This window comes from Hermetia illucens, chromosome 1 (genome assembly GCF_905115235.1).
Source record: "Hermetia illucens chromosome 1, iHerIll2.2.curated.20191125, whole genome shotgun sequence".
Classification (NCBI taxonomy): Eukaryota; Metazoa; Arthropoda; class Insecta; order Diptera; family Stratiomyidae; genus Hermetia; species Hermetia illucens.
In genome coordinates, this window is record NC_051849.1 from 155,823,059 (window position 1) to 155,835,928 (window position 12,870).

At 37.2% G+C, this 12,870-nt stretch overlaps 2 protein-coding genes across 5 annotated transcripts in view; one reads left to right on the forward strand and one right to left on the reverse strand.

Moving 5' to 3' along the window:
* The window catches only part of LOC119648892 (2-phosphoxylose phosphatase 1), a 49,822-nt gene that overhangs the window by 17,119 nt on the left and 19,833 nt on the right, over positions 1 to 12,870 (reverse strand). The window lies entirely within an intron of this gene.
* Positions 1 to 12,870, forward strand: part of LOC119648871 (tudor and KH domain-containing protein homolog) — a 31,445-nt gene that overhangs the window by 6,408 nt on the left and 12,167 nt on the right. Inside the window, exon 1 of one of the 4 annotated variants that reach the window (XM_038050778.1) lies at positions 8,686 to 8,924. The exons of the other annotated variants lie outside the window; for them this stretch is intronic. The gene's annotated coding sequence lies outside the window, so the exon portion shown is untranslated. Of the gene's footprint in view, positions 1 to 8,685; positions 8,925 to 12,870 lie in introns of those variants that run through there. 4 annotated transcript variants of the gene reach the window in all.

The window sequence follows — 12,870 nt, forward strand, 5'->3', positions numbered from 1 at the left end:
ACAGTCTACATTGCTGGAAAATATGGTGCCTGGATGAACTCTAGGGGCGATTTGCTGTCAATTACTAAAAATTATAGTAATATACTATGATTGGCTTTATTTGAACAGATATCGCCATGGAGGGTTTTTCGGAGTCTAGGCATCATATAGTCGCAGCCTCTTGATCTTTTTTCAGATTTTCAGTTTGAGTAGTTTCTAAGAAGGGGTCCGTTAAGGAAATGATCACTTTCGGTATCCTACACTCGCCACCTTTCGAACAAATGTCAAAATTAAGACGGGCGTCGATAAGTACCTTTCATTTGACATCCCACATGACTCTATTTGGTGGGCAAAAAAATTACAACCCCTTTTTGCATGTATGAAGATCCATCCCAGGTTTTGTTTTACCCAAAACCTTAAAAATAATAGCAGATTTCCATACAAAGTAAAGTAGCCTATCATAAGATGGGATGTGTGAAAGCCTTGTAATTTTACGTGACCTGAGGTTGAATTACTACTAGCTTCCACTGAAAAAGAGTCAGAGAAAACCTAACACAGTTACCTCAAAAGTCAAAATTGGATTATTCCCCCTGCCGCTATATGGGACGAGCTTGGGAAAGGTACAGTACTTTGCCTAAAATGGAAAGCGACGGTGTGGTTGGCACATCATAGCTCATATACTGGTTTACATCTACTAATACTAAAAGTCAGATTTTTTAGAAATTTGCTTATAATCATATTTATCGCCTTTGCACATGCTTCTTTACTCAACTACAAATCTGAGGTTTCTCTATAACAAAGGTCCCCTGGTGCACTGTGCAGCATAAAAAAACCAATTGGATTTTATCTATAATTTGTTATCGGGGAGCTCTGGTCCGACACAACTTAGAATGAGATCCCACCAAAGGAACGCTACTTAATAATTATATTTCAATAATACATCCATGTTTTATAGTTTGTCCTTGACAAGTTTCTCGTGGCTTATTCGATTCATATTTTTCGCTATTTCTTTTGCCTATCTAGAAGCAAAATCAAGGCAATAAAATGAGTGCAAGATCAATTTAAGATTGTTTTGGGTCATAGACTTATCGTATGTTGAGAATTGATTAGAGGTAGTTCAACAAATTATCATGTTAAATAATTTACGTCATGTTTAATCAATTCAGCTGGCATGAGGGTTCTTAAGTACATTTTTTTTTTGAAAAATTGTTAAAATTTTGTTTGACCTGCTTTACCACGCCTCCGAGTTTCAACGATTCTAATGAACACCTCGCCTCAAGGGAATGCAATTTGAATCTCGTGGGCACAGATTGGCGCGGTGCGAGAGAACTTTCTTTAGATCTTTGTCGCCCGCATTCCGTCAAAAACGCATTTTGTATTTCACACTTCGTTTGCTTTGGTATTTTCAAACTATTAAATCAATTAACATTATCAATATGTCATAGCCAGCTTTAGATGATTATGCGGTAAAAAATTGAAACTAAGATAAATGTTATAATTTTTTATCAATCGCAAATGTACGTATGAAACCTATCAAAATTTCTATCAATATCGCTTACAGCGCAGATTATCCTTTCTTGTAATTGATAACAAATACCACAAACTTCACATTTTGATATTTTATTTTTACAAAAGAATCAATGTTTCATTGAATAAAATTATCTTTGGCAACAACTGAACACCACGATTTTTCTTTTTTTACACGGTTTATTTTTATCTTTGAACTAAATAAAAGCGGATTTTTTGCAACGCAGTAGGAATAAAATTTATTAGCCATATAATTTGAAATGAAATATTTCATTATAAAATACAAAGAATATACAAATGAAATTATGATTTTAGTTCATGGTGAATCAGAGGATAGTTTCCTCTTTAGTTATTTTGAGCTTTAATTGAGGTAACCCAGAACCGGGATTCCTTCCGAATTCAGAGCTAGAAGCGACCTTGTAATATTTATTTGATCAAATCAAATGATATTCCACTTCAGAAGTACAATAGCCTTAAATATTTGTTTATCTACAGCGACAAATATTTTCATGAATAGATAACATTCTTGATCGAGTGATATTTTTCATTCTAATTGTCGCCGGAAAATAAAGAAGTGTAGCTTCAAGATTATAAATGATGCATTCAACTTTCCATTAAATGCATGTCATAAAATTTCAGCTGAATCCACATATTGATTTTATGAATTTGTGAAAAGTGTTAACAACTTACATTTTGCAAGAAAACAGCCACCCACATATTCATGTAAGCGGTTATCTCCTTTCTATGACGCAATCGTCTTTGATCTGGACTCTAGTTTTTTTCATTGCGAAATCATTAAACCTGGCCAGTGAGATCATCGTTTCAGTCATTGAGGCTGCAAAATATTGATACATTGAATAAATTATTAGACAATGGGGTTTATAGTTGTACCCGTAACCTCATTCTATGTGTGTACATATGAGCTAGAAAATGAAAGTTCCAGTGACTATAGCATACGCGTCGTTAACTATTCATATTACTATGCACATATGTACCAATCGCAAAGCATGATAAGTTATGAATGTAACTCACAAGAGGACTGATAAATTCTTAATTGAGAGGAATACAGTATCAAAACGAATAAAAAGGCTTACCTAGGGCATTCCGTATTTCTAGGTTAAGCAAAGTTATGGGAGATTTCATGTCTTCTTTATTTTCATTTTGTTTTCTTTGTACTAAATAGGCTATAGTGTAAACGAATGTAATCAAAAATGATATTGATGTTCATTTTTAAGGTTTTGTTTGCATTACATGTTGAAATCTTATTAATATCGGTTCAATATCTGCCTGGTTGTCTGCCACACGCAACTTTCTCAGAAACGGCTATACCGATTGACACGAAATTTGGTGAGAAGGTGGAAACTGTGAACGTCCAGACATGCAGTAACATCTTTCTACGTTGTGATTAAGGGAGCGAGGGGGTCCCCATACAAGCGGGGTGTACAATTTTTTTCTCGCTGAATATAGTTATGTTGGATATCAAATGAAAGCTCTTGATTAGTGCTTTTCGATGCCGATCTTAGTTTTGACATTTGTTGGAAAGGCGGGTAGTGCGGCGGTCGAAAGTGGTGATTTCTTTAACGGATCCATTCTCTGAAATTACCCAAACGAAAAATCTGAAAAAAAAATCATGACATTGCCTCTGTACGGTGTCCAGGCGTCAAAATACTCTCCATATCGATATCTGCTCAAATTAAGTTAATAATAGTATATTACTATATATTTGGGAAAATTGAGTAGAACTCCCATTAAGTTTATCGTAGTTATGTTTAATACAAATCATGCTCTAACTAACAAAGTTACAGTTCAAAGTTGTCTTTACCGTGTAAATTTACTGCAACCAAAAGTACTAAAAATCAATATCACACTAAAATAAGTAGTCTGACACGCTATTGGATTCACAAATTAATTCGGTCCGTTTTAAGAGATGGCTCTAGTGGTCATTAATGTTTCATATTGACAGCTGGCTACGATTATGTCAGAGAGAGTAGGTATCTATCAATAGTATACAGTAGATACTGCTTTAAGTTTCACGCAAAATGCCGTTTTTTGAGGTTTTGTGTAAACACAGAGCCTTATTAAAATCAGTTTACCGTCTGTCCGTCACACGCATTTTTCTCGGAAACGGTTACAGCGATTGACACCAAATTTGGTAGAAAGTTGGGAACTGTGAACGGTCACACATACAATGAGTTTCATCCTTTTAGAACGAATTTAAAGGGGAGTCCCCATACATGCAAAAGGGGGGTTTAATTTTTTTTTTTCAAATATAGTCATGTGGGGTATCAAATTAAAGGTCTCCGTTAGTACTTTTCGAAGCCGGTATTAATTTTGACATTTGTTGGAAAGATGGGGAGTGCAGGGGGTTGAAAGTGATCATTCCTTTAAGGGGCCTATTCTCAGAAACTGAACAACCGAAAAATCTGAAAAAATCAGGAGGCTACCACTATATGGTGCCTGGCTTCCGAAATACCTTCCATACTGATATCTGCACAAATAAAGTTAATAATAGTATTTTACTATACTTTTTAGTAATTGGCTGCAAAATCCCCCTTAAGTTCATGCTACCATCACGAAATAATAACAATATAGGGTATAACATAGAGCATAATCTCACCAAGTTTGGTGGAAATCGCACTATTATTAACCAAGTTATAATACGTCAAAGTTGTCGCTTCTTTGCAAAGTCAAGACTATCAATGTCAATATCATCTGAAAGTGAATATTCTCACATAATAATAGTAATCGTTGGCGCAACAATCCATATTGGATCAGAGCCTTGAAGTGTGTTAGAGCACTTCATTCCAGACCGTAACGGTACACTACAATACACTGTAGGAGCAGCATTGCCCCTTGGTTGGACTCAGGTATTCATTCACACAAATCCCATTGCCACCAGTGAGATTCGAACCGCGACCTTCCGTACGACAGCCTTGTGTTCTAACCACGCAGCTATCCGAACACTCACATAACATATGCATATGCATATGCACCACCACGCAGCTATCCGGACACTCACATAATATATGCATATGCATATATGCCGTGCATATATTATGTGAGTGTCCGGGTAGCTGCGTGGTTAGAACACAAGGCTGTCGTACGGAAGGTCGCGGTTCGAATCTCACTGGTGGCAATGGGATTTGTATCGTGATTTGACGTCGGATACCAGTCGACTCAGCTGTGAATGGGCACCTGAGTCCAATCAGGGGGCCATGCTGCTTCTGCTCGCAAGGGGGGTTTTGCATCAAATTACCAAAAATTATAGTATTAAATTATTATTAACTTTATTTGAACAGATATCGATATGTAGGGTATGTCGGAGTCTAAGCACCATATAGTGGCAGCCTCTTGATTTTTTTCAGATTATTGTGTTAGGTAGTTTCGGAGAATGGGTCCGTTAAAGAAATGAAATTCGACCACCTGCACTCCCCACGCTTCCAAAAAAATCAAAACTAAGCCCAGCTTCGGAAAGCACTAACTGAGACCTTTCAATGGATACCCCACATGATTATATTTGGTAAAAAAAAAATTACAAACTACATTTCCATTCTGCGTGTTCAATTTTTCGCATGAAATTCGAATTGACAACGTTACTCATGGATATCGACGTTTCACAGTTGGAATTTATATCAGCAAAGTTTGAATTTTGTATTGTAATAATTGATAACGTTATCAGTGAGAAATTTAACTAAAATAAAAGGAATAAAAGTGAATTCCAAACAAGATAGCTTAAATGGATTCTAAAAAAGATAACTCAACCAGGAAGGGAGATTGAAAATGTGTGCAGAGATATACGTTTATGACCAAGAAAGGGAACTTTCCATGAAAAACAATTTTATTTGCGATGAAAATGTGATCATCACTTCGCAGCTCACCTCAGTGTACCCGTTCACAATGACGAAATCTATGAGCGATACCATGACCGTCCGGTTGTGGATAAAATCCGGCTCAATAGGTTACGGTGGGCGGGTCACTTAATCCGTATGGATGAGAATGATCCCGCCCGGAAAGCCTATAAGGGCAATATCTATGGTAGAAAAAGAAGACGAGGCAGATCCTGCGTAAGATGGAGCGATGGCGTAGGCCAGGATGCCAGACAGCTTTTGGGGATATCAAATTGGTGGACATCGGCGCAAAACCGGGATGTCTAGAGTTCCTTATTAAGGCAGGCCTAGACCGGATACCGGTTGTTGCGCCGTTGATGATGATGATGATGAATTTGTCTTAGTCGCGTTGACCCTTAATTCAGCTTCCTTTGGTGCGGACTCCAACTCTAGGAATCAAGGAAATTGCTGTGGCTGCGAGTATTGAGTGTGTCATGATGTTAATATCCGCATATACTACTTCCCGATGGAAATTCTTCGGAGAGTGGTAGTAAAACCGTCTTCTTGTCTCAAACTGGAGTTGTGCTGAAGCTCTTTGTTAGCTCCCAGTGGACCTGGACTTGGGATTTTGTGTTTTTCACACCAGTTTCGGTGGGACTGTCGTAAGTCCATGCGAAGTCTACCGAAATTTGCTGCAAATCAATATTAAGTTCCCAACATTTTTCAAGCACATAGTTTACTGAAAATAGTTGATCAGTTATAAAGCCTATTTTATTTACCAATGACATTTTGTTGAAAACAAAATTTTATTAAAATCGGTTTACTGTTTGTCTTACAGCAATATATGCTGAACTTAAGGGGGCCTCCTATACATGTAAAAGAAACGTCCATAATTTTACTTTGCCGAATAGAGCCATGTGGAGTATCAAATGAATCAATAATACTTTTCGAAACAGGTATTACTTTTGATACAAATGCCTGCAAAGTACAGTAGTGAAGGTCAATTACTTTAAGGACCCGATTCCAGAAACTACCCGAAAAATCAGGAAAAAATTATGGCCGTCCACATACATGGTAGACCTCAAAATACTCTCCACTAGGATATTTGCTCAAATAAAGTTAATAATATAATAGTCTTATTCAATTTTGAAAATTTGCTGCAGATCCCTCTTAATTTCATCCAAGATCCATAAATTTTTCAGTAATGTAGGTTTTAATATGAAACACACAATTTGCTGGGAACCCTATTATTATTAACAAATTTATAGTAAGTCAAAGTTGCCTCTTTCGCGTCCTATTACTACTTCCCGAGCAATAAAATGTCGATACCACATCGAACTGAATATTGGGTGCATTCAACGTATATACACTACGAGTTATATACGAACGGAAATATTTTTACACCAAAAATCAACCAAATATTTCATACCTGAAGGGCTGAGGTTCCGGTTTCCGGCTTTTTGTCAGGATTTTATATGCTTCTGTAATTGTCACAACGGAGTTTATCTCCCTTCTAGTATAACGGCCATATAACGCTTTTGACCAGTGGTGTATTCTTTCATAAGTCAATATCATAACAATCAAGTTCTGCAGGAGAGCTATCTAGTATGCTCTGCCTTTTTTCCATAGCTTTGCCAGTATGCCTTCAACGTTAAAAGCTTTGTTGTCTCCTCTGATCATGTAGAGCTGCATTAACTTTTCTTAATGATGATGGTTGTGAATGGACTTCGCTATTCTCGAAAGTTTTTTGGATGATTATTTGGGCAGAAGTACCCGCTGGAGTTTAATTCAGCAGCTTTGAAATATTGAACCCATCTTGGCTTGATATTGTCTAGGTTACCAATAATGTTTTCGTCTTTGCATCTACAGAGGCCCGTGTGTGACGTGTATCTTTGTCTCAAACATTTCAATATTGTGTATACGAGATGTACGTCATACTTTTTCATACAATAGTCAAGTTTTTCAATTTTGTTATTATTATATGTTTTTAGCTTTCATCTGTACATTATTATATCATATTTTCCTCTCTTCGCTCGAACTGGTCGTTCTATATATTATTTGTACATTTTGTCGTCTATTGGCTAATTCTACGGTTCATTCGACTATTCTCTTTACTTTGTTAGGGTCTGTTACGAAGACTCAAACAGTATGCGCTTTGCTTTGTCGCTCATAGTATGCCCGCAAACTTACCGATAATTTCTAGAGCTAGATCGTTAGCAAATGCTCGTGCAAAGACGGTTGCGTCCCTCAGAAGCTAATATAAGGTGTTCAAATCCGGAAGCTATAAGAAAGAAAGCAGGACTACTCTCTGTGAACAACACCTGAGACATCTTAGTTCAATAGACTTTCATGCGACCATAGTGTGGATCTTCCTTCGCTCCAGTAAGTGAAGGATCTAATTAATTATAATAACTTCATACTGCTCTGTCGCATTATAAGTCTGTAAAAATGGTTAGTTGAACGCACCTTCGAAGTCTACGAATTCACCCAAAGCATAAACGTTTTCAGATCTTGCTTTCTCGATTTTTATCCTAAGCTTACGGAGTGCAATCAAACCATCGCCTGGGAACGTATATACATATCCCTTATGATGACTACAAGTCCTGTTTGTATACTCGATTCCTCGAGGTTCACTACATGCGGGCTCTACTTTATTTGAATGTCACAAAATATTGAAGAAATGCTACCTCATTAAAATTGAAATTGAAACTGACAAGCCCTAACCCAATAAATAGAAAAATAACCCACTAAAAGCATAAAATAAAGGTAATAAAATCAACCAAGCAAAAATGAAAAATCTGAGGTTCAGGTTTGACCTTTTGTAGTGGAATCCGTAAATGTTGGAACTTCTTTTAAGCGAACAATTCACCATTCGGATGAGTGACTTAGAACTGATGATTCTGAAAAGTTTAAGACTAAATTTTTCTGAAATCGTTTACTGCAGAGCTATTTCAGTACAATAAAAACTACAAGCAGTGCGCTAAGAGGGAGGGTCTGTTTTTTTTAAAGAAGCAGAGACAATGCACGCAGCAGTTGTACATGCCAGTCGAAAAAAGTACACAATGTTAATGCAAACTGTCCACAAAAGCTTCATCCTAGAAAAAAACTATTCACATACTCGTTTTTGCCTTTCATATTTTGCTCAAAACATCGCTTAACGTACAACACAGAAAATGCTTCGTCAATATTTTCTTTTTCTGCCGGTTCCAATATGAAAGTAAATTGGTGCCGTATGCTGTACATAATCAAGCAAGCTCCATTTACTTTTCTTAGTGTTAACTTTTTCTCTGCAATTCTATAATAGTTGCTAGAAGTATCTACAGCGCAATAGACCTATCTTAATTGTTTGGGCTATCTCTCTTCACGTAGATATTCATACTTTTACTATCATTCTGCTCTGAAGTTTACACTCGGTTCTTCAGTGAGTGTGAGTGCACAAATTATTACACCCCAAAAGTATCTTGATAAGTTTTCTAGTCGCGTTTTTATAGACGGAAAACAACAAGAACGAGTTTGTTCAGTGTTCGATTTTTTTCTTTTTATACTCCATCGATCGGTCAATGACAACACTCTCCATTGATTAGAATGAAGGTCAGTGTCAGTGTTTCTGCCTTACTGAGCAATAGAAATAATAAAAAAAAATATTACGATTTAAACATTAATATTGTCATTCTGGAAAAAGTATGACATGAGCGGATGTACTAAGCACCTGAGCAATAGCATTTCACGTAACTTTTGGTTGAGGATTATTAAAAAGACTTGGCTTACTAGCTCTCGTTCAGAAACATACAAAATAGAGGGTGTAGAAAAATGATGGCAATAAATAGTAGAAACCGGAAAATCCATTCGAATTACATGTGCTCTTTAAGCTTGTCTATTGTAATTGAAAATGCTTCCCTCATTCCGTATCAACTTGAATTGTATACCGATCGATTAGGTAATCGTTTACCATTGGATTTAGCATGAATCTCTTGTGTAATATCTTGTTGCCAATTTTCAACAGTATAATCTGGCAAATTTTGTAAGTGATTACTATAATAAATTTCAGGAAAAACCTAAGTTTTATCGTATAAATGCATTAATATTTTTGGTTATGGATGGACATGAAACATTTTGAATATTCGTTACTTATTGTGATAATAATGATATTAATGCTATTCTTATTAAAGTGCTAATTTTTTTCGAAATATTTCTTTCCTTTTGCCCCAGATTTCAGGTTATTATAGAATTGAAATGCAACATCGTCTCCGTCGTAGTAGTAGTTTTTATTTTGCAAATATCAGCATTTCGGGAACCACTTATTCCCTTCGTCAGTGCCGGGTGTCTACTTTATTATTATAGCGATAAAAGCGTCTTTTAACAATAGAACATACATTTTCGACCGTCCCTTCACATTTTGGGGATTTTTAGATTCAGACAAGTTTAAGTTTAATAAAGTCCATTTGCTCCAAATTTGATGGTGATTTATCATAACTCTAATCCTCTACTCTAAAGTAAAACATGATTTTTTGCCATAAGTTCAGGCAATTCGTCAAGTACCAAAGGATTCATGGGCAAGCAAATAGTGGATTTACCAAGACGATAATGCATCGTCGCACAATGTCATTATTATCTACGAATATTTGAACAACCGCGAGACGAATGCCACCCAACAATCGCTGAATTGATTTCGATCTCGATGATTTCTGTTTCATCGAGTCAAAACATTACTGCAGAGAATGCGCTTCAGCAGCCTAGAAGAAGTAATACAGAGAGAAATTTTCTATCCACGTTTTCCCATTTGTATATAGCTTGAAATTCAAAATAGTCCTTGGTATATGTACTTTCAAACTCCAACTCCTACCATTTATATGAATTTATTTTATATGATGATGACGTCATATACGTCTTAGAGTGCGATAAAATTCGCAGGAAATACACAATTTTAATCTTCTATTGTAATAGTAGGATTTTTTTGTACTTCTAGGAGGAACTTAAAGAGGGTTCTTGCTATTATTAACTTTATTTGAGAACGGAATGTATCTTGAATTTTTTTCTGAATTTTCGGTTGTATGTGTGTGATCCAGTATGAGAAATAAGATCTGTTTCGAAAAGTACTAATCAAGCCCTTTCATTTGATACCCCATATGATGGTAAATGACCAAAAGGCAGGCCGAAACAACGGTGGATCTATACGCTGGATGGGGAGCATTCAGATCAGGCATTTGATAGAGCCAAATGGCGAAACCTATCACGACGAGCCGACCACGCTTGTGAGCGGAACAAAGGCTGAAGAAAAAGAAAAAGATGACCAAATTTCACCCTCCCTTTCGCATGCATAAGAAATGCTTCCACCTCTTTATCTTAGAACTTTTTCGTCTGTCCAGGACTTTCCGCGACTATTAAACTGTGGGAATTACTCTTGACATGTTCTAGTCGATGGGGCGCCTTCACCGAAGGGGGAAGACGAGTACTGGAAAGTGATAATATCTTTCAAAACTCCGTTCTCAGAAATGACCCAGCAAAAAAACCTGAAAAAAACACGAAGCTGCCACTATATGGTGTCTAGGCCTCAAAATACCTTCCATACCGATATCTGTTTAAATAATAGTATATTACCACATTTTTTAGAAATTGACTGTAAGTTTATCCCAGAATCTTACAGGTTATAATATGGAGCATGGTATTGCCAAGGTGCTGGTGGAAGTCGCACTATAACTAACAAAGTTATACTAGGTCAAAATTGTCTCTTTTTTGCAAACTACGACTGAATGTCAGTATCACACCAAAGTGAATAGTGTGACATACTAAATACAAATGTATACTAAAATATTCTTACATAGGAAATACACAAAACGTTTCATACCTGTATCATCCAGCTTCCGGTTTCTTGACTTGTTTGTATTGGTTTTCTGCATACTTGCTAAACTATATTCAACTCTCACTGTGAAACCAGGAACTAACGAAAGAATTTATCAAAACAGTAATTTCAAATTAGTTATAAACCCCATTCCACTCATCCAAGATTTTGCGTATTACTTAGCAAACAGCCTCGTTTTCTCGACCTTGGATCCCGCCAAAACCACCAGATCTCTGTAGCTTCCAAAAATATTTCAAAGATAACACACCTTTTGCATTCTTCGAGTTCACATGGATGAATTTGGCTTGTGCAATACGGGCAAACCTTCCAAAAATTCATCCATTTTACACTACCAAACTTGGACTTGCGTTTCGTCTATTTGGATGACGTTCTGGTCATATCTTCCACCGAGTCCTAGCATTTGCTACCTCCACACCTTCTTGAAAATGACCTAATTCTGAACGTTGAAAAATGCAAATTTCTTCAGCAACAGGTGAAATTTCTAGGCCATTCTATCAACGCTGACGGCATACAACCCAACGCAAACAAAGTGCAAGCGATCGCGAGCTTTCCACTGCAAAAAACGTTCAAAGACCTTAGAAAGTTCTTGGACATGGAGATTAATTTGCCAACTTCGCACTTAGCCTTCATAAGCCAGTTCACATCGGACATTCAACATATGTCCGGTAAAAACAAAATGTTTGCTGTCGCTTTGTGTATTCAAGGTCAACATCCCAGCCGCAGTCGATTGTTCGGCAATCGCGGTGGCCCAGGAGGACGACGCAGTTCTTCAGAGCCTGCAGTCGGTTTCCAAATACAACCTCAAGGAGTTCCCTATCTTCGGCTCACATTCCTCTATCTACTGCGAGATCTCCGAAAAGGGACCTAGGTCGTATATTTCGGCCACTTTTCGCAAAAAAGGATTTCGCTCAGTACACGATCTTGTACACTCCGGCATTCGACAACAAACCGGCTAATTTCTTACAAGTATTGATTATGGCGCTTACTACAAGAGGCCGTTCTCAAATAAAAGCCAAATCCACAATTTCGTCACACGCAGCCGGCGGTTCACATTCAAAGGAAACTCGAAATCTGTACCCGCGTTCTGGTAAGAACTTATGCCAAGCCGCTGTAGCCACCATACGGGGGGGGGCCCTATAAGGGCGTCGAGCGTGGGGAGCACCGGTTCAGTCCGGACATCGGTGGCAAGCAAGCAATCTCCTTGAACAGGCTGAAACCTTTCTTACTGACGAACAAATGATTAGAGTGAGCAACAGTATACGTATTTTATTGGAATATAATATCGAACCGTATATAAATGGTCCTTGAAAAATAATGGACAATTGATTTTTTTTACTATGGACAAGTGTTCCATTTATCGTGCACTCACGGTGCCTCATATAAGGAAACACAAACCCTTCATATCCGAAGCGTTCAACTTGCGGTTCTTCGACTTGTTATCTTTTCGCCGTTATCCAAACCGGGTGCTGCTCAGCACTGCTCTGAACGTTAAAACTCCATTATTTCCAAAAGGAAAATATCTGTCGCTAACAATACAATATTTGAAGAGATTATTACTTGAGATGAACCCCTTATCTAGTTTGCTACATCATCGGCTAACAGGCAGATCAATGTTACCCTTCTCTTCATTATTAGGAATAATCCTTATTTGGGTCAACCGATAGACAGCAAATTGGA